This window comes from Rana temporaria, chromosome 4 (assembly GCF_905171775.1).
Source record: "Rana temporaria chromosome 4, aRanTem1.1, whole genome shotgun sequence".
Taxonomy (NCBI): Eukaryota; Metazoa; Chordata; class Amphibia; order Anura; family Ranidae; genus Rana; species Rana temporaria.
Genome location: NC_053492.1, coordinates 3,645,723 through 3,667,279, shown reverse-complemented (window position 1 = coordinate 3,667,279; position 21,557 = coordinate 3,645,723).

Here is a 21,557-nt window from a genome sequence, read left to right as displayed (position 1 = left end):
GAAGATCTCCAGTGGCAAAAGCACTCTCTTGCCTGTTAAGAAGAGGTTTTGGGGGCCTACCTTTAAACGCCCAACCTCTCCAGTCCCAGGACCCTCATCCTCTAGGCAGTATCGACGGCCTGCTGGCCGTTCACCCGCAAACAGGTCGCAAGGGCAAGCTTCAGGTAACAAGAAGCCGTGGTTTCGTAAACCAGTTAAAGCTGCCCCTAAGGCGAATCTGTGAAGGGACGCCCCCACTCTCTCGGGTGGGGGGGAAGACTCCGCTTCTTCTCGGAGCTTTGGGAGGCCAGAATCTCCGACCAATGGGTTCTGTCCTCAGTGGCTCAGGGGTACAAGCTGGAGTTTTGGGGGTTTCCCCCTCCTCACTTCCAGGAGTCAAGGCTCCCAAGCGATCCTCAAAAAAAGAGTCTCGCTTCTAGCAGCCCTAGATCGCCTCTTAAATCAAGGAGTGATTATGGAGGTACCAGCCCAGGAGCGCGGACAAGGATTTTATTCAAATCTGTTTATAGTCCCGAAGCCCAACGGAGATGTAAGACCAATATTGGATCTAAAAGCCCTAAACCGTTTTTTAAGGATTCGCTCCTTCTGAATGGAATCTATTCGTTCGGTGGTGGCCGTCCTACAAGGGAAAGAATTTCTCACATCCAACGATATCAAGGATGCATACCTGCACGTTCCAATCTATCCCGGGCATTTCAAATTTCTTCGGTTTGCTCTGGGCCATCGGCATTATCAATTCATGGCCTTGCCCTTTGGGTCTGAATCAGGCAGTGTGCATAGTGGTAAACTACCTGGAATCCCTTGGCTGGGTTCTAAACTGGGACAAGTCGGCCTTGCAGCCCACAAGAAGGTTGGAATATCTTGGGTTAATTCTAGATACTATGCATCAGAAGATCTTTCTTCCCCAGTCCAGGGTGGATTCTATAAAGGAGCTAATTCAAGTGATTCTAAGCAGCGCAAAGCCGACCGTTCACCTGTGTATGCGCCTATTGGGCAAGCTAGTGGCCACCTTCGAAGCGGTGCCCTACGCCCCAAATCCACTCTCGAAAACTGCAGAGAGCAATTCTCGCAGCCTGGGACAAGAGAGTCCAGGCCCTGGATCTTCCCATATCCCTGTCCCATGCAGCACGTCAGAGTCTGTGCTGGTGGTTAGTCCCACAAAACCTTCTGAAGGGAAGATTGTTCAGTCACGTCTCATGGAGAATAGTAACCACAGACGCGAGTCTATCGGGTTGGGGTGCAGTCCTGGAAGGATTGACCCAGCAGGGGAAGTGGTCAAGAGCAGAGTCGGCTCTATCCATAAATGTTTTAGAGATACGAGCAGCCCGGTTGGCTCTAGTAGCATGGACGGATGTATTACAGGACTCCCCAGTAAGGGTACAGTCCGACAACGCCACAGCTGTGGCTTATATAAACCACCAGGGCAGCACCAGAAGTCAGGCAGCCCAGAGAGAGATGGACCGGATCTTTTCTTGGGCAGAGACCCATGTTCCCTGCATCTCAGCAGTGTTTATCCCCGGAGTGGACAATTGGCAGGCGGATTTCCTCAGCCGCCAACAAATGTCCCCGGGAGAATGGTCTCTCCATCCCGAAGTTTTTCAGGACATCTGCCAGAGATGGGGAGCTCCGGGGGTGGATGTCATGGCCTCCAGATTCAATACGAAACTAGTCAAGTTTATATCTCGGACAAGGGATCCATTGGCCTGCGGGACGGACGCCCTGGTATGTCCTTGCCATCAGTTTGCGCTGATCTACGAATTCAGGTGGAGCGCAAGCCAACGATTCTAGTAGCCCCGGCTTGGCCCCGGAGGCCTTGGTACTCCTTAATAATAAGAATGGCAATAGAGGAACCTTGGGTCCTCCCGTTGCGGCCGGACCTCCTCTCACAAGGGCCGTTCTTCCATCCTGCCTTACAGGCCCTAAATTTGACGGCCTGGCGGCTGAATCCCTAATTCTTAAGAACAGGGGCCTCTCTGGCCAGGTCATTTCCACCCTAATTAATGCTAGAAAGCCAGTTTCTAGGCTTATATACTATAGGGTGTGGAAAGCCTACATTGCATGGTGTGAGGCTAAGAAATGGCATCCCCGCAAGTATGTCATCGGGAGAATCTTGGAATTCCTACAGTTGGGAGTAGAGAAGGGTCTGGCTGTTAGCACAATCAAAGGGCAAGTGTCTGCCTTATCGTTTTTTTTCCAAAGACCTTTGGCCTCTCACTCTTTAATGAAGTCTTTTTTACAAGGGGTTATTTGGATTAATCCTCCAATAAAAGCTCCCCTGTATCCTTGGGATCTAAATTTGGTTCTGTCGGCCTTACAAAGTCAGCCTTTTGAACCCTTATCTGAGATCCCGCTGGTCTTGTTGACTAGGAAGCTAGTTTTTCTGGTGGCTATGTCTTCCGCCAGAAGGGTGTCAGAACTGGCAGCCTTGTCTTGTAAGGCACCCTATTTAGTACTACATAAAGACAGGGTCGTTCTTTGGCCACATCCGTCTTTTCTTCCGAAAGTAGTATCTAGTTTTCATCTGAATCAGGACTTGATTTTTCCGTCTTTTTTTCCTAAACCTTCTTCAAAGAAGGAGAGACTACTGCATTCCTTAGATGTGGTCAGGGCTGTTAGGATTTATTTGAAAGCCACAGCCCAGATTCGCAAGACTGACGTCTTGTTTATTCTGCCGGAAGGACCTAAGAAAGGTCAGGCAGCGTCTAAAGCCACCATTTCCAAGTGGATTAGACAGTTGATTATACAGGCCTATGGCCTGAAAGGGAAGAGCCTGCCTTTGTCGGTTAAGGCTCATTCCACTAGAGCTGTGAGCGCCTCTTGGGCAGCGTATCACCAGGTCTCTATGGCTCAAGTCTGCAAGGCAGCGACCTGGTCGTCTGTTCATACGTTTGCTAAATTTTATCAAATGAACATTAGGAGGAACGCTGATTCAGCCTTCGGGCAGGCGGTTCTGCAGGCCGCAGTATAAGATCCTCTTGTCCTATGGCACCCGCTGTTGTTGTTTTTTTTTTTTTTTTTCTTTGCCTGGTTGCTCTCCCTCCCCTCATTAGCATTGCTTGAGGACATCCCATATGTAATGGCTATGCTGCTCTGTGTCCCGTGATGTACGATAAAGAAAAAGGCATTTTTAATAACAGCTTACCTGTAAAATCCTTTTCTTGTAGTACATCACGGGACACAGAGCTCCCACCCCTCTTATGGGGAATATTGGGAGGCATATTGCTTGCTACAAAACTGAGGTACTCCTGTTATGGGCGGGGGTTATATAGGGAGGGGACTTCCTGTCGGAGAGTGCCAGTGTCCATCACCTGAAGGTACTCCATATAACCCATATAGTAATGGCTATGCTGCTCTGTGTCCCGTGATGTACTACAAGAAAAGGATTTTACAGGTAAGCTGTTATTAAAAATCCCCTTTTTTTGCGATAAAGGGTTAGAGAATGATTCTTGTAGGCTGGCATTAGTTCTAACTGGGCTTGGGTATTCACTCTGGTGATCACCATAGGTAGATTCGGTGCATCTGTAGATTTCCATAAAGAGACCACTGTAATTCTTGAAGCAATTAATATATGTAATACAATAGTTCTGAATATGACGGGATATTTGTCAGGATCGATGCCTAGTAATGCTGTGGCAGGAGGAAGTTTGGCAAGGTTACCAGTCAGGTCTGCGATAAAGGGTGAGATAGAGTTCCAAAAGCTTATTAGGGTCTTACAACTCCACAACGTGTGTAGGAGATTACCCGTTTGCTCATTACATTTCCAACAAATGTCGCAAGTTGATGGAAAGATTTTAGTCTATATGGGGTTAAATACCATCTATTGATTATTTTCTGGGCATTATCCCAGGGTTCAATGCAAGAGGATGATTTATTTATTGTTTGAAATGATTTTAGCCATTGATTCAGGGAGAAGGTTTCATCCAGATCTCTTCCCCATTTCAACATGTTTGTATTTTTGGCAAAAAGTTGAGAGGATAATATGTCATAAAAGAAAGAGATGCCTTTCTTTTTGTCAGACTTCTGAGGGGAGAAATACTCCCAAAGAGTCGAAGGGGATTCGATCAAATCATTGGGATTGAAATCTTTTAGTTGGGTACACTTGCCAATCTTAATCATACAGACATTTCTGACAGATAAGGGTAGGTTTTTGTACAGAGAATAACCTTTGCTAATCCAATCGGATACAGAGAGTCTGATTCTACAATAGTTAATAACTTCTGTGGGTAAAGATAAATTAGATTTTTTTCCCCATATGCTTGGTTTTTCAGAGAATGTGTTTACAAGCAAATGGTGTAGTTTTTATGCTTATTAGGATGAGAATTGAGACCTTAGGGAGAGTGGCGCTAGCTATTGCGAGAGAGCAGAGGTCAGAATTGTTTGTAGTTTCACGTTCAATATTTAACCTTAATTTGTCTTTTGCAGGGGTAAACCTGCATCCTAGATCATCATCTGATCTAGGATACAAGCGACATAGTAATTTTTACTATCTGGGAGGCCAATCCCACCAAAGAGATTGTTAGTAGTGAGAATCGAAAATACCACTCTGGGTTTTTTTTTTTTTTGTTCCAGAAAAATTGTCTGAGTTTGCTGTTTTAATTGTGTGAAGAATTTGGCAGGTATTGGTATGGGGAGGCATCTAAAAAGATATATAGCTGGATTCAGGTAGATGCGCGCATTTTTATGGCGGCGTAGCGTATCGTATTTACGCTACACCGCCTTAAGTCAGAGAGGCAAGTGCTGTATTCACAAAGCACATGCCTCCTAAGTTATGGCGGCGTAGCTTAAATGGGGCCGGCGTAAGCGCGCCTAATTCAAATGAGGAGGGCGTGTTTTATGTAAATGATTGGTGACCCGACGCGATTGACGTTTTTTACAAACAGGGTATGCGCCGTCCGTGTACATATCCCAGTGTGCATTGCTCCAAAGTACGCCGCAAGGACGTATTGGTTTCGACGTGAACGTAAATTACGTCCAGCCCCATTCACGGACGACTTACGCAAACTATGTAAAAATTTCAAATTTCGACGCGGGAACGACGGCCATACTTAACATTGACTAGGCCAGCTATTTGTTCGACTAACTTTACGCCGGAAAAAGCCATACGTAAACAACGTAAAGAAAATGTGCCGGGCGCACGTACGTTTCTGAATCAGCAAATCTAGTAATTTGCATATTCTACGCCAAACTCAACGGAAGCGCCACCTAGCGGCCAGCGTAAATATTGCACCCTAAGATACGACGGCGTAGGAGACTTACGCTGGTTGTATCTTAGCCTATTTTAAGCGTATCTGGTTTCCAGACGGCGTAGATTGCGAGTTACGACGGCGTATCTACTGATACGCCGGCGTAACCCTACGTGAATCTAGCTAATAGAATTTTACGTAACGTTTGTGTAGCGCTCACCCCCGAAGGACCCGCTGGGTTGAATAGGGATGGCGTGTTACCTCTATAGCTCTGATGTCTAGGGGTAGTTGATGAGAGCAGAAATTATGGAATGTCCAAACAGCCAGTGTCTTTTCTTGTGCTTTGTTCTACCCAACACGGTAAAACAATAACTTGAGGTAGACAGGAAAAGATGGGTGAGGAGGAGAGTAGCAGATTCAGGCCTAACAGTAGCAGAAGCAATCCTGCTTCTAACAACACTTTACTTTTGTCGCCACTCCAGCCGGAGTGGGTATAATGTACCTGGACTGGCCTCTCACACCGACCTGGCAGCAAGAGTATCACTCGGAATCTTGGAGGGAAATAAGCCTCTGCCACAGACTCTTCCCTAGAACGTAGATCATGAAGTGAATTTGGTGCCTGAATCTCCCTCAGGTAGTTCTCAGTTGGTCACCGACTGACAGGTTGCTGACATCCAACCTCTCATTGTCCGGTCACCTTGATCTCCAATGGATTGTCGAGGACCTGTTGGATTGCCCGCCTCTCTGGCTCTCCTCAGGCTGACTCCCCACCGAACAGCAAACTCGCTTGGGATCTCTTCTCAGAACTTGAGGACCCAGTAGATCACTGGGGCCCCACCATAGCTTCAGTTGGTCCGGGCCAACATGGTCCCGGAACCAAGAACACTGCGTAGCACGTGCACCCCGGCCTGGTAGGCCATATCGCCGGGGCCCGTGATGTGTGGTCACCCGGAACAAGACCCCGCCAAACGGCGTCTGCTCCAGAAGTACTCTCCCCCAGCATGCCCCACAAGGGGAAAACCTCCTCTGATTGGCTGCTGGCAAGAGGCACCTGAAGCCTGGTCTCCACTGGTGCCATCTGTCGTCCCCAGGGTGGAATAGCACCTCTGAAACACAGAATAACCCCACAGTGCAGCCCAGCCGAAGCAGAGACCCAATTTAGATCAATCAACTGGATGAGAGCTAACTAACTCTCTCATCCCCCTTAAATTTAGAAATAGCACCTGTACTGAAAGTACACAGGCGCTACATTTGCATCTTGAAAGCAGCTATTTTACCAACCCAGGATAAGTGAGTTTTTTTAATAAGAAGAAGGTTGCGGGTTATTTGGTCTAAAAGTGTGGGGAAATTGGCGTCATACATTTTAGTTGGAGGGAAAGTGAGTTGAATCCCTGAGGCCCCGTACACACCATAGAATCCATCCGCAGATAAATCCCAGCAAATGGGTTTCAGCGGATAGATCCTATGGTGTGTACACTCCAGCGGATCTTTTTCCGCGGATATATCTCCCCTGGGATGGATTCCAGCAGATCGAATATTTGCTGACATGCAGAACATATCCATCTGCTGGAGTCCATCCCAACGGATGGATCCGCTGGTCTGTATAGACTCACCGGATCCATCCGTCCGAAGGGATCCCCCGCATGCGTCGCAATGATTAGACGCATGCGTGGAATTCCTTATATGACAGCGTCGCGCACGTCGCCGCGTCATAATCGCAGCGACGGCGCGACACGTCATCGTCAGAGGATTTCGGCGCGGATTTCAATGCGATGGTGTGTACACTCCATCGCATGAAAATCCGCTGAAATCCTCGAGAGGATTTATCCGCGGAAACGGTCCGCTGGACCGTATTCGCGGATAAATTCTATCGTGTGTATGGGGCCTTAGTATGTTATCGAATTGTTATCCCAGTTGTATCTGCGTTTTGTGCGTAGAGAGTTGATTGTCAAGTACGGGGTGTTCATAGGGAGGATATAGCATTTATTTTGATTGATTTTATAGTATGAGACATCTTTAAATTTTTCTAGAATTGAGTGTACTGCAAGAAGGGAAATTTTCGGGTTTGTTAGTGTCAGTATGATGTCGTCTGCGAATAAACCTAATCTGTGCTCGTCCTGGCCGATTTTTAATACCACTAACGTTTCGGGATGATCGTACATATTCTGCAAGGCGTTCAATAGCTAAGGCAACAATTTTATAGGGGAAAGAGGGCAGCCCTGTCTGGTTCCATTGGATAAGGGGAAGTTACTAGATAAAATACCTGATGTGTAAACCAGAATTATGTATCTTCCTTCAGTATCAGTCTTGAGATCACGTTGTTGGAACGAGACAGTGTCTTTGATAGCTGTGACCACCCCTTTTTTCTTTTTTTTTGTTGCTAGAGAGAAAAATGTGAGGGAAATTGTGATGTTTAAAGGTAGGTGAGTTATCCTTAGCAAAGTGGGATTCCTGGATGCAAACAATGTTGCTTCCTAATTTCATTGTGTCAGACCATAGTGATCTTCTTTTGTAGGGGCTGTTCAGTCCTTTGACATTCATCGACAAGTTTAAGTGGCATCTTGTATTTTCAAAGAGTGCTGAAGTATAGTTTCATCCTTGTAGGGGATTTTTTTTGTGAATAGATGATAGAAACAGACTTGAGGTGTAGTAATACTTTTTTACCACTAGTGGTGGTGTTGCTTTAACCACTTAAGGACCGGACCTATATGCTGCTAAATGACCCAAGGGGTTTTTACAACTCGGCACTGCGTCGCTTTAACAGACAATTGCGCGGTCGTGCGACGTGGCTCCCAAACAAAATTGGCATCCTTTTTTCCCCACAAATAGAGCTTTCTTTTGGTGGTATTTGATCACCTCTGTCGTTTTTATTTTTTGCGCTATAAACAAAAATAGAGCGACAATTTTGAACAAAATGCAATATTTTTTACTTTTTGCTATAATAAATATCCCCCAAAAACATATATACATTTTTTTTCCCTCAGTTTAGGCCGATACGTATTCTTCTACCTATTTTTGGTAAAAAAAAACGCAATAAGCGTTTATCGGTTGGTTTGCGCAAAATTTATAGCGTTTACAAAATAGGGGATAGTTTTATTGCATTTTTTTTTTTTACTACTATTGGCGGCGATCATCGATTTTTTTTCGTGACTGCGACATTATGGCGGACACTTCGGACACTTTTGACACATTTTTGGGACCATTGTCATTTTCACAGCAAAAAATGCATTTAAATTGCATTGTTTATTGTGAAAATGACAGTTGCAGTTTGGGAGTTAACCACAGGTGGCGCTGTAGGATTTAGTGTTCACCTAGTGTGTGTTTACAACTGTAGGGGGGTGTGGCTGTAGGACTGACGTCATCGATCGAGTCTCCCTATAAAAGGGATGACTCGATCGATACGCCGCCACAGTGAAGCACGGGGAAGCCGTGTTTACATATGGCTCTCCCCGTTCTTCAGCTCCGGGGAGCGGTCGCGACGGAGCGGCTATAAACGAATAGCCGATCCGTCGTCCCGGATCGCTCCCCAAGGGAATCCGACCGCCGCATGTAGTGGGGGGGGGGTCCCGATCGGACCCCCGACCCGCGGAAAGGCAGGGACGTACAGGTACGCCAATGTGCCTGTACGTGCCATTCTGCCGACGTAAATGTACATGCGGCGGTCGGGAAGCGGTTAAAAACTGAATACAGACATCAGAAAGGAAAAAGGAAAAAAAGGGATTGAACCAGGGTAAATAAAACAGCATCAATTCTGTAAAACCATGAGAAAAAAAGAATAGGAGTTGTTGAACTCCAACTCCTGTGTACATAGTTATGTAATACCGAACAGGTGGGGGGTAAGAACTTGGGGAGGAATATTTCCGAGGTCAGGATTCCCTGAGCATCAGTAGGCCCTGACGAGTGGGCATAAGAGAAATTTATAAAGACTCAAAATGGAACTGGGAGATGAGACAAAAACTTTAACAGATAAGGACTTTCAAGCTGTTTTCCAGTCTTGGGATATGGGGCCAGGTGTGGTGGTATCCATTTTGACGGGTTCTTGGTTTGGGAGTAAACCCCACGAACAAAGTATTTTCAGACCTTATTCCATTCCATTGATAGTGTATGAGGTGCCTTTATGTTCCACAAGAATTTTTGTGGGGAAGCCCCATTTATAAATTTTGCCATGGTTTCTTAGCATTTTAGTGATTGTGTTTAGATTCTTGCGAGCTAGGATTGTCACTTGTGACAAATCCGAGTAAAGAATTATTCCAGAATATGGCTCTGGGAGTGGCGAGTGGTGACGAGCGTAATGCATCAGTTGTTCTTTAACATTGAAGAACTTAGGAGTAGTCCTTTTATCGACACTTACAGATCTATATCAGGACAACTATATACCTCTTTTAAGGTAATGTGGGGGTGCTCTCGCGCCTACCTAGTAAACCTTGAGATGAGAAATCAAAAAGTGTAATGGACTGAGGTGATAATGCTGCTCAATCTGATGGTGTATAAGTATAAATAAAAATACAGTAAAGTGATGAAAGATAAAGTGACGAGCGCAATAATGTGACTGTGTATCCAATGTGTTAATCAGTGAATCAGACTGATAATAAACTAAAAATGAAACACAGTGCCAAAAAACATCAATAATGAATGAATAATTTAGCCAGCATGTGGCCAGTGAAAATACATGCACAAAACAACTGCAAAATGTCAGCAGACAAAATGAAATGAAACTAAATTAGTCCTGAGAAAATAGGCTAATAATACAGCCTTAAAGTATCATGTGCATAAATACAATGTGATGAAAGTTCCATAAAGCAAAAGCTCTCCAAAGGTGGTGATGTAGTGTTTTCAAGGATCTTCAAATAATGTGTGCTCACAAAGCGCTTACCTTCCCAAAGAAGTAATCAAGCCTTGATTATATGGATGTCCATCAGGGGTGCTGTTGGATCTGCAACTGGCTATGGATGTCCAAGACGTCCTGTGTGATCCTGTGTTTGTAAGCTCCAGACTTCTAGTGGGCAACGATGGTGCTCAGCATGGGGAAATAAAAGAAATAGCTTTCCCTGTTCTGTTTGTTTCATCCTTGTCCTGCTGATCTGTGAATAGCCCATTCACAGATCAGCAGGACAAGGATGAAACAAACAGAACAGGGAAAGCTATTTCTTTTATTTCCCCATGCTGAGCACCATCGTTGCCCACTAGAAGTCTGGAGCTTACAAACACAGGATCACACAGGACGTCTTGGACATCCATAGCCAGTTGCAGATCCAACAGCACCCCTGATGGACATCCATATAATCAAGGCTTGATTACTTCTTTGGGAAGGTAAGCGCTTTGTGAGCACACATTATTTGAAGATCCACATTAGAAGATCCTTGAAAACACTACATCACCACCTTTGGAGAGCTTTTGCTTTATGGAACTTTCATCACATTGTATTTATGCACATGATACTTTAAGGCTGTATTATTAGCCTATTTTCTCAGGACTAATTTAGTTTCATTTCATTTTGTCTGCTGACATTTTGCAGTTGTTTTGTGCATGTATTTTCACTGGCCACATGCTGGCTAAATTATTCATTCATTATTGATGTTTTTTGGCACTGTGTTTCATTTTTAGTTTATTATCAGTCTGATTCACTGATTAACACATTGGATACACAGTCACATTATTGCGCTCGTCACTTTATCTTTCATTTATATACCTCTTTTGAATAATATTAAACAGGATCTGAAAGGATATCAAATACATAGACTGTCATGGCTAGGAAAGATAAATGTTATTAAAATGATGACCCTCCCAAAAGCCTTGTATATCTTCCAGAGCCTCCCGATCTGTATTCCAGGGGCGTATTTTAGAACCATAAGAACTTTAATACAGAAGTTCATATGGAATAGGAAAGGAAGCCGCGTTTCATATAAAGTATAGAGTAGATCCAGAGATAACTGAGGGGTGTTTCTTCCTGATTTCCAGAAATACCACAAAGCGGTAGTTATAAAGAGAGTTATAGATTGGGCCCATAATGCAACACATAAGTAATGGGTATCATTAGAAGACCATTTGAGTAAAACAAATCTAGGTCAGATTATCTGGATACCAAAAAAATACAGAGATCTTCCAGGGGCTCTAGCACCAATTACAATAGAAACATTGAGAATATGGGATAAGGTAATCAAAAGTACGACAGGACAATATAATAGCCCATTGATGCCCCTGACTGGGAATAACTACTTCCCCCCCAGGGAAAGATAATAAAATATACCTAACATTTACTAATACGGACAGACTGAGACTAAAAGATGTTCTAAAAAAGAACATGCTATGCTCATTAGGAGAATTTAGAGAAAAATATGGAGTAACATGGGACAGGTGGGAATATGGGCAGCTTCAACATTTTGTTGAGTCCCTTCCAAAACCCCTTTGTTCAGCTGAAGGGCTAAACTCATGGGAAAGATTAGTAGACCAGGGGGGAGTAAATGGAAAAGGGACTATATCCAAGATATATTGGCTGCTGATAACCTCCATGGATGATGGGGTAACAACCCCCCTGGAAAGATAGAACTGAATCAAGAAGTGCCAGAGATGGTGAGGAAGAAGGCCATGGATTATGTGTACTCTACCTCAAGGGACACAAGGATAAAAGAAATGAATTATAAATTATTACCTAAGTGGTACTATGTCCCTGGTAATATGCATAACATGAACCACGACACCTCACCTATGTGTTGGAGAGAATGTAGGGAGGAAGGGACCCATGCCCACATCTGGTGGCAATGCAGGGTGATACAAAAGTTCTGGGTGAAAATATTGGACCTAATTAAGCAGATAGAAGGGAAGGAGATAGAATTAGACCCATGGAAATGTTTGTTCCATGCAGTGGGAGGATCTAGGAAGAACTATAGAATGTCACTCACCCCATTCTTGTTAAACACAGCAAAAGCACTAATAACGAAACACTGGAAAGGGAAGGAGGCGCCAAGGATAAAAGAATGGTTCAGGGAGATAGATAGAACAAGGGTAATGGAGGAGTTAATAAGCTTCCAAGAGGATGCAGAAATAAGATTTCAGAGCACATGGGGAAAATGGATGGAATTCAAGCAATCCCTGGTTTACCTAGGAATTATGGGGAATGAGGAGAGTATATAGATGCCCTGTGGGGTTATCTTGTATGACACTCCTATCCTGTGGCGGTTTATCTGCCCCCCCCCCCTTTTTTTTTTTTAAGGGGTCTCCTCTTCCTCTTTGAAGCAGGAATATATAAATACACAAGTGCACAGATGTGGTAAGGGGATATGAGGGAGGAGGGGGAATATGCCCTCCCCTGTCTATCCCCCTTTTTCACCCCCCCCCCTTTTTTCTTCTTTTTTTTTTCTCTGCACACGTAATTTGAAGGGATTTAATGGGGATAGAGGAATATGTTTTCCTCCCCCCTCCTGAAGTTATATACATGGGTGTGTATGTAGTACATGTATATATAAGTACACGGGCACAGGTATAGAAGTGGAATGCACTTAGTTGGGTAATTAGGGGCAGGTGGGGGAGGGGGGGAGAGAGGGGGGTGGTTGGATAGCCAGGGACCCGCATCCCTCTGGATTATTTGAACCCTATGCCTCCGAGAGACCTCGGAAGATAAAAAGACTGTGCTAGGGGTTAGATAAGAATACCGAAGCGTATGCCTAGGATGTTGGACCTTTCTTTGTACCCGTATATATGTTTTATCGTATGTTTTTATGAATGTATTTATGTGAACTTGAGAAGGTTTTTGCATTTGTATAAATGTTGAAAGGTGAATGTTGTAATGTTTGTGAAAAATTTTCATGTGAAAAACAATAAAAATAATGTAAAACATTGAAGAAGCGGATTCTGGCAATGACGTCTCTTGGCATCTTCTCTGCTATGTAATACAGTTTAGGCAGTCTATGTGCTCTATTGATTTCCAGCTCTTGTTGGGGAATAGCAGGGATTAGATCAGAAATTATGGTTTTAATGAAGCGTTAAAGATCTGCTGGCTTCACATTTTCATGTATACCTTTAAATTTTATGTTGTTTCTTCGATTTCTGTCCTCACTGTCTCCAACTTTGATTCTGAGTAGTCTCACTTCTTCCAAATCAAAGTGGGAGTCCACAAGCTCATTTTTCGCAGTAGTAAAATCGCACATTTTGTTCTCCACACAATCTACTCTTTCTCACAGAGCATCAATCTCCATTTTAGATTTATGCATAAGGCTGATCAAATCATGCTGCAAAGCACCTCTTATGCCGCGTACACACGGGCAAACATGTACGATGAAACCGGTCCGCCGGACCGTTTTCACCGTACATGTCTGCCCGGGGATTTCTGTACGATGGCTGTACTAACCATCGTACAGAAATCCGCGCGTAAACAATACGCGGGGCGTGTCCGCGGCGACGTGGGCGGCCCTGCCAGTTAAATGCTTCCACGCATGCGTCAAAGTCATTCGACGCATGCGAGGGATGGCGGGCGCTCGGACATGTACGGTAGGTCTGTACAGACGTCCGAGCGGGCAGGATTCCAGCGGGCTGTTTTAAAACAAGTCCAGAAATATTTGCCCGCTGGGAAAAGGCCCGGCGGGCAAATGTTTGCTGGAATCCTGCACGCTCGGGCCTACACACGACCGAACATGTCTGCTGAAGCTGGTCCGCGGACCAGTTTCAGCAGACATGTTCGGTCGTCTGTACGGGGCCTAAGTGACATTATCCTATTTTTAAAAGTATTGTCAAGTGTCGGTACGTCTGCAGTGGGCATAGCATGAAGTTTCTCATCATAACAATTTTTATCCAGTGTAACAGTAGGAGCTACTGTCACGTTAAAGTGGACACAGAGTCTGCATATTGGGTGAATGCAGAGCTGCAGAGCTTGCATTTAAAAACAGAGAAAACTGCTCTGGCAGTTTTCTCAGATTTTTCAATCTCTCCAACCCTGTGTCCGGGTTTTAGAGACAGCCTGCGAGCTGTCTGCCCAGCTGCAGACAGCTCATATAATCAGGGACTGGTCAGAACAGAGGAGAGGGAGGAAGGTGGAGCAGTGGCTGTGACTGTCGCTGTGTCTCTGTGTTGGGACAGACGCTGTATGCGTTGAAGGACTTTGGGGCCTTGTGCATCCAGGACTGTGGGTCTGGAGGAGCTGATGGTTTGAGGAACCATTACCTGTAGCAGCAGTGCTGTTAAAGACTAGCCAGGTGGGCTGTTATTTTCATTGGTTTCTGCATAACGTTTAAACCCCTACGTGGGATTCCTATGAATGGACTTTTTGTTTTGTTTATCCCCATTTAATAAACGTGGGCTACCAGGCCCTTAACACTAATTGCCTGTTTGCTGTGGACTCACTACACCAAAACGCATCTGCCAGAAGAACTAAACAACCCCCAATGTTTACACCAGGTTACTGGCAAAGTCAGTGTGGGATGCATGGGAATTACCTTGTTCTACAGCGATCCTCCTTTTCTGTTTCACAGGGCTTAATATGTCATTCAGGCCATCGCTGTTAGGCAGGAGCTGTGTAGCTGAGAAGTTTTCCACCACATGCTGAGAGGGAACAGCGCGCTGTTCTGTGCTGCTGTGAAGGGAGGGGGAAGCGCCATCCTGCTCTCTCTGCAGACCGGCCGGGCTGTAGAATGCACTGAGCTTACGGGGCCCCTCTCTGTTCTTTCTCTTAGCTGACACAGTTGCTTTGATCCCGGGGGGTTTCGGTGTCGGATGGTATGATTTAGGGCTGTCAGTTCGCTTTGAAAGTCGCTCAGGGAGATCCGTTATTCAGGAGCTCCCTTAGAATGCAGCCATACAGTTCCGCGGCTGACCACGCCCCCCATTGGATAAATGTTTTTTGTGAAAGAAAAATTTGTTTGTGTACGGCCAGCATAAGTGACATCAGGTGTACCCACCTACCTGTCTATGACAAGGGAGTTTGTCATCCATCATATTATATTACACTCCTGTCTGATCATCTGCAAAACAGCGTTTTACCTCTTTTTTATATTTTATTAATGTTGTTCTCTGATTGTGATATGTAGCAGATTCACCCTCTAATAATACATCTATCTGTCTGTTATTCTCAGAGTGGATTAAATATCCAACAATATATCTGGAGATTTATATTTACCGCTCTATATAGATATTCAAGAATATTAACTCCATTATACACCAAACTTTTTTTTCAGGTTTTTATCCAATTAATCAAAACAATAATCGGCCAACTAATCCATTCTGAAAATAATCATTAGTTGCCGCCCTACAGAGGAGCCATTTACTAGTTACCTTGAGGGGGGAATTGTAAGATCCTCAGAGACAAAGCTGCCTGATGTGGGCGGAGTCCTGGTTTAGGGGAACCAATCTGCTCATGTCTAGTAATAATCTTTTTATTTCTATTTTAGTAGATGGACGGGAGATGAGGAAAACCTCAGAGGATTGTCTCACTTTGTCTCCAGACTGTAAAGTAGAAGATGAGGACATCACACAGTATAGTCCAGGAGAAAACCCGACTACCTCAAATGTCCATCCGGCACCACACAGTGTAGATGGACCATCGTATTCCTCTTATCCTGAGGAACCTCGGACTGTGAGGGACGGTGCTGGACCATCGTATTCCTCTTATCCTGAGGAACCTCAGACTGTGCGGGACGGTGCCGGACCATCGTATTCCTCTTATCCTGAGGAACCTCAGACTGTGCGGGACGGTGCTGTCCTTCCAACAGAGAAGAGGCTTTCCTGTACTGAGTGCGGGAAGTGTTTCCCTTCTAATTTCCATCTTAATGTGCATAAAAGATCTCACACAGGAGAGAAGCCATTTTCCTGTCCTGACTGCGGGAAACGTTTCTCACAGAAGTCCCATCTTTCCACACATCAGAGATCTCACACGGGGGAGAAGCCGTATTTTTGTCCTGAGTGTGGGAAATGTTTTTCAATGAAGTGCAATCTTTATGCACATCAGAGATCTCACACGGGGGAGAAGCCTTATTCCTGTCCTGAGTGTGAGAAATGTTTTTCCCTGAAGTCCAGTCTTGACAGACATCAGAGATGTCACACGGGAGAGAAGCCGTATTCCTGTGTAGATGGACCATCGTATTCCTCTTATCCTGAGGAACCTCAGACTGTGAGGGACATTGCCGTCGTTCCAAAAGAGAAGAGGCTTTCCTGTACTGAGTGCGGGAAATGTTTCCATTTTAAATGTCATCTTAATGTGCATAAAAGATCTCACACGGGGGAGAAGCCGTATTCCTGTCCTGACTGCGGGAGATGTTTCTCACTGAAGTCCAATCTTTCCACACATCGGAGATCTCACACGGGGGAGAAGCCGTATCCCTGTCCTGAGTGTGGGAAATGTTTTTCACAGAAGTCCTATCTTTCCACACATCAGAGATCTCACATGGGGGAGAAGTCACTTTCCTGTCCTGAGTGAGGGAAATGTTCCTCACTGAAGTCCTGTCTTCCTGTACATCAGGGATCCCACACAACCCTCGAGGTGTATTAGTGCCTTGAGTGCGGGAAATGTCTTGTATATGAATGTTGCTGGACATCACAGCTCTCATGTAGGGAAGAAGCACACACTGGTGGCAAATGTAGTATTTTCCATTTGAAATCAATGGAAATTATTCGACCAGCAAATAGCCAATTAGACTCCATTTTCCCCTCATTCACACAGAAGGAATGTACATGTATTTTCACCCGGAAAATTGCTGTACAATTATTTATGACTAGACCCCTAAATGTCAGGAGACGTTTATATAAAGATGGGAAGTATGGAGCAGATAAATGAATAGACCTCCTAGCAATGTTATTACCAGGCTGCAGCTAGGGGGAGCTCTAATGATTAGAGTGTGACCACAGCAGAGTGATCCCATGTAGCTCACATTAACCCTTTCACTGCCAGAGCTGGTTTTCCATTCTTTTTGCACACATGGTAAAATGCAGATTTTGGGCCTGAAGATTAGATAAAACCCCCAAACATATATTTTCTGAAAGCAGAGGCCCTGGAGAATAAAATGGTGGTAATTGTTAAGGTGTTCCTCGTACACAAATGTCACCTTCATATCCGGGTTTATTTTCTCCTTTCCCCCATTTTCTATGGTGTGATCTTTTCTACAATACGTTGTTATAATAATGTAACACGTTGTGTATTGTATTGTACACAAATTAATAATGACTCCGCCTCCACATTCCAGACACGTCATTTTCCTGACCAATCGGATTTCTTCCTTTACTATTTCCTGATTTTATGACTGCAATCTTGTTATAAGTAACATTATAATAAAAAGTTTATTGAATGAAGAAAAATAAAGAGTGTGTGTGGGTGTAATGATGAAAATCTGTGATATGAAACATTTCTCATCGGTGACACTATAAAAGTCTTTACAGGTCATCAGTTTAGAGTTCGGGGTCATTATTCTCACCATCTGCAGAGATCTGCCTTGTTCTGCACTAGGGAAATGCACATCTGTGCAACACACATAGATAACAATTGTTTTCTATGTCTGGTTCACACCCAAACCCGTGTGTGATGTGCGGGGCGGAGCTGTGTGGGGTTATGCAGCATGTCTGCAGTTTTCCGCACCTAAACTGAAGGAAACTGACAGCGCCGCTCTGCACTCCATGTGAGAGGAGAGCCGTGTGTCCCCACAGATAAGAGAGGACAGCAGGAGGAATCATGGCGGACAGGAGCATGTGATCAGTGTGGTGGGGGAAGGGGGGAAATTATAAGAACTGATCTCCTGTGCGTCTCTCTCTGCAGTTGCTAAAATCTGCTTCCGCTTTGTGCCTACTGATCTTCTAATATTTGCTGCTATAATAAATATATAAAAAATAAAAAAAGTGCAGCGCTAAAGTTGCATAAAGTATGAATCCTATATACAAAATATTCTTTGCAAAAATGCAAATATAGTGCTCACAACCAAGTGAGAATAAATAGAACGACAGTCTTAAAGCCAGAGGGTAACAGCCAGGCAAATAGCATTTGCAGAAGGAGACTTCATTAGTAACACAAGAGGATAACCACTGGGAGCATCACCAGGATCACAGCAGGACATTCTATTGCCATAGTGCTGCTCAGTGGCATACATTGTGAACACTGTAAACCCCAAGGGGGGGGGGGGTGAAAATCCGGTAAAGCAATCCATAAATGTATGTGTGATCTCCGCCATGAAAGTCAGGTGTTGAACACAAGGCTGTTTGATGAGAATGTTCCTGATGCTCACAGACAGAGTACTCTGTCTAGTGTTCTACTGCTTTTCTAACATCAGCAGCTGAATCAAGTAACAGCTTCTCTTTCCTACCTTTCTGGTCCCTGGTGTCTCTTGCCTGAGCGTTGACCTAAGGGATTTTTCCATAGTGATTTATCTCAATTTGGATGTACTCAACTTCGGATGGTGATTATTAGGGTTGTCCCGATACCACTTTTTTAGGACCGAGTACAAGTACCAATACTTTTTTTCAAGTAGTCGCCGATACCGAATACCGATACTTTTTTTAAATGTGTCCCCAAATGCAGCCATGTCCCCCACATATGCAGCCATGTCCCTCACATATGCAGCCATGTCCCTCTAGCCATGTCCCTCACATATGCAGCCATGTCCCTCTAGCCATGTCCCTCCCATATGCAGCCATGTCCCTCCAGTCATTTCCCCCATACCTTTGCCGCCGCATGGAGAAAATCACAGCATTCATTTGAATAGCTGTTTTGCCCGCGCGTATAGACACTCCCCCTTGCTCGGGATTGGACAGATCACGATCACCCATCCAATCCCGAGCAAGGGGGAGTGTCTATACGCGCGGGAACACTACAGCTATTCAAATGAAAGCTTAGATGTTCCCGCACGCCGTTTAACCCATGCGGCGGCCTTCGATGCAGCGGTGGGGGGGGGGGGGAGTATTCTATTTAGGTATCGGGGGTATTTGCGCGAGTACAAGTACTCCCGCAAATACTCGGTATCGGTCCCGATACCGATACTGGTATAGGTATCGGGAAAACCCTAGTGATTATCAACAATTCAAGCGGCTGTTCCATTGTTACCATCGCTTTGAGGAGCTCTTGCAGGCTTGATTGACACACCGTCACTGACGAGTGTGTCCACCTTATCTGGTAAGAGTACCCATCTTTTACATTTTCCATTTACCATTTGGATGCCTTGGCTGATCCTGTATGGGTGACACCTTGATGTGATTCCTCTCACCTGTGTAAACCACCATTGGATCGTATCGCAGAATATGCATCTGATTTCTGCTTTGGGATGACTCACCTGACAAGTTTCCTTACTTAGTCCACCTCAAAGACATTTTTTTTTGTGTATTTATTTATTTATTTTTTGTTTAACATACATGCAGAGGAACATTTCAAAAGATGGAATAGAGGAAATCAATACAGAGATATCTAATAATAGATTAGTTATCAAGACAAAATTGGGAGTTCCACTTACTAAAAATGCATTTAAAACAAGTGACAATTGTTCCTCGAGTGCTTTTTTAAAGGCTATGAGAAGAAATAATCCCAATACAAGATGTCAACCGTTTTTATATAAAAAGTCAAACTCCAGGAATTCAGACACTTTACAAAATGTGCTGGCATACCGAATTAAATCCAACAAGGTGCATGCCACCTCCTGTATCACCTTAAATTACATACAACAGTTTTCCAGAGCTACGGAAGTGCAGCTATCACAATACTCCCAGGGCTCTGACAGGAGAGACACTCTTCTTGCACACATGTCTGCCCTTCCCCCTCCACTGTTCAATCCAAGAAGCCTATGTATTCTGTCAAGGAGATCACAAATCACAAAGGGGAGGGGTGAGGCAGGCACAGCAGCTACATGCAACTGCATTCTTAGGGCCAAATCCACAGCCAGCGGCGCAAAATAATTTTTTTCTAACTTATGTCATTTAAGTTACGGCGCCCTAAGTTGGTGTCGTAATTGCCGTATCCACAGCGCATTTGCGCACAAAAGTGCGCCTGCCGTAACGTAAATTCGGAGGCGTAAGGCGGGGTTATGGCAAGTGGGAAGGAAGTGGGCGTGCTTCATTGTAATGAGCCGTGACCCCATGCAAATGAAGGTCCGGCCGTACTGCGCATGCGCGCACGAATCTGCTGCTCACTGCGCATGTGCAGAACTTTGCTTGGCGCAATCAGTGAGATAGGTAAAAGGCCAAGTGTACTTAGTTTGAGGATCGCACTGTGCTTAACTAGCTCCAGTCAAACACACTTCATTTGCAAAAGTATTTCCCTGTGTTCCCTTCCATGAGCAATTTGCTTCTGCTCTTAGTTTGTCAGTGTTTGTTGGTAAGTTGTGTTTGATAGAGAAGTGTTGGAGGAGTAGTAGATAGTAGTTGTTGTTTGTTTGTGATAAGTGTAATTTTTGTTTGATTGTTTCTGCTAATTTGTTTGTTTGTTTTTTTTCTGCTTGGATTTTGTGTTTGGTTTTTGTGTGTTTGTATTTGACTTTGTAGTAGCTGTCTGCTTCTGTGTGTATTTTTGTGTATTTGTTTGGTGTGTATTTTTGTGTGTTTGTATTTAACTTTGTAGTAGCTGTCTGCTTGTGTGTGTATTTTTGTGTGTTTGTCCTGTTTGGCTTCTTGTTGCTGGGTGGTGTCTGTGATGGCCCCCAAACGCAGGAAGCTGAATTTTTCACATGTTGAAAAGCAAATCCTTGCCAGGTATATCATCCAATATGGAAGATATTTACATGGGCCTGATAGCCGGAACACCTCCCCGGCCCAAAGGAAGAGGATCTATGCCAAAATAACAGATCACATAAATGCGGCGGGGGGAGGGGAGACGAGGACCCCCGCTGGCATTAAGAAAAAGATCAATGATCTGAGGAGCGTGGTCCGCAATAAGGTGGCCAAGCTCACTGCGCATAGGAGGGGCACTGGAGGAGGGGGACCATGCCCCATCCGGCTGACTGAGGAGGAATGGGCAGTGGCCCGGTGTTTCGAGCCAGAGCAGGTGGTGGGCCTGCCTGGTTATCAGTCTGATGTTCCTGTGAGGCCAGGTAAGGTTTTTTTTTTTTTTATTTGGTGATTAGCATGTGTGGGTGGGGGAAGGGAACATGTGCCAAGTGTGTGGATCCTCAAACCTGTGATTGTTTGGTGTCTTCCACAGATGACCAGGAGATTGCTGGGCCATCAGGCCAGGCTGCTGCACCACCCCAAAGACAGGAGGCTGCTGAGGAGTCCCCAGGGGAGGGGAGTGGCCAAACCTCCCCTCATGAGGAGGGGGAGGAGGATGAGGGGGAGGAGGAAGAAGATCTCCAGATTGGCCGGGAAATCATTATTGCCACAGATCTGATGACATTTGACGATACCCTTGAGGCTAGCCTTGAGGCTCCCCTTGAGGCTACCCCAGAGGCTCCCCTTGAGGCTACCCCAGAGGCTCCCCCAGAGGCT